Raw genomic sequence first — 1,534 nt, 5'->3', positions numbered from 1 at the left:
TATCATACAGCTTCTAGGATTCGTCAGTGATGACCAACAGCTGTTTCAACATTCAAGAGCCTGAATTGGAGATGCTTAGGATAGAGTTTCGCGTTCAAAATAGTATGACAATCTTGTCTATAAGGATATACCAGTAATTTTAAATATAACGTATAGAGTAGGATGATTAATATACTTTTAACTTATATATCATATATTACATCCGACAGTTCATTAAATGTGTCCGATATTATATCTAGAAATTGATGTGAGTTGTCTATATAATATTTGGTTGGGTATATATCGGTCGATATTGCTCCCTGTATAAGTGACAACATCCAAAACCAATGTTTTCCTGTACAGTATAACATTTATATATCGTTTTTACAGGAGTTTTATTTATTGGAGCCTATAGAAATGTTCTAGATGTTTAGATATAACTAGATAACTGGACATTGTACCAAAGACGTCTTCATCACCCAATATATAGGGATTCCCGTACAAATCTTACAATAGAGTAGGATAGACTCAATTCCCAGTGTTACTATGGCGGTACTATTAAATGTTTAGCTGGCGGCCATGTTTACCGTCGGATTCACTTCCGTCAGTAATTACATGGAAGATCTTAATGGTGGCCATTACAATAAAAATGGTTAAGTGAAATCTTGTCGAGTGACCACGACATACGCAGGTCATCGAGGTCAAATACTCAATGAAAGGTCATCTCGTGCGTAAGTTCCGTGGTTAATACATTATACAGCGTCATAATGATCATTTAGACAAATTGCATTGTGGATAAATCGCCTGTCACAATCCGAACACATCTGCTTGGAACGAGGCTGGACTATCGGAACATCATTGTTTACATAAATATACGGGAACTCTGAACAGACACGATGTCGTCTGAAGGTTAAACTTGACCCGAGCTGGTCACGACAACATTTCCCTCCGGCCATTGATTGTCCTGTCGTCATTTGTATCACGATGACACATTACAGGGCTATTGTAGTGTTTCTGGACGAAATCAACACGCTTACTCATGCTTAGTTTCCATTAAGAACATTTCTTTTAGAAATTCAGCTCCAATGATCATTGCTCTCCACACAGAGACGTATATATATCAACGCCCTGCTATCCACGATGTGAAATAATCGGCCCTATGAGGAGACGTTGGTGTACGTGATATCATTATTATAATCTGATTATTGTGTTTTCCTGCATATACAATGTATTGGTAGAAGTTGCTTGTCGTGCAGTATTGAAGATATGCGGTTATTTTAGTTCAATCCAGAAATAAAAATTCGTTTGATGTTACCATAAGTAATATATTGTACCTTAACGCATGTGTCATTGTATATGTATGTCGGTAATATGTTTAGTGGTGGGAAATATTAATATAACGAAACGAGCCAAACGACACACGTCCGACACCTTAATGTCACTTTTAGACACGTGTTTTTTATGTTATTTTGGGCAGGATCCATACCATAGGTATCAACATTTTGGCCTTCAACATCACTGACGAGTCCTAAAAGGACCAAACAGCTGTACGATG

Source organism: Pecten maximus, chromosome 18 (genome assembly GCF_902652985.1).
Source record: "Pecten maximus chromosome 18, xPecMax1.1, whole genome shotgun sequence".
NCBI classification, from domain to species: domain Eukaryota; kingdom Metazoa; phylum Mollusca; class Bivalvia; order Pectinida; family Pectinidae; genus Pecten; species Pecten maximus.
This window is presented reverse-complemented; position numbering follows the sequence as displayed.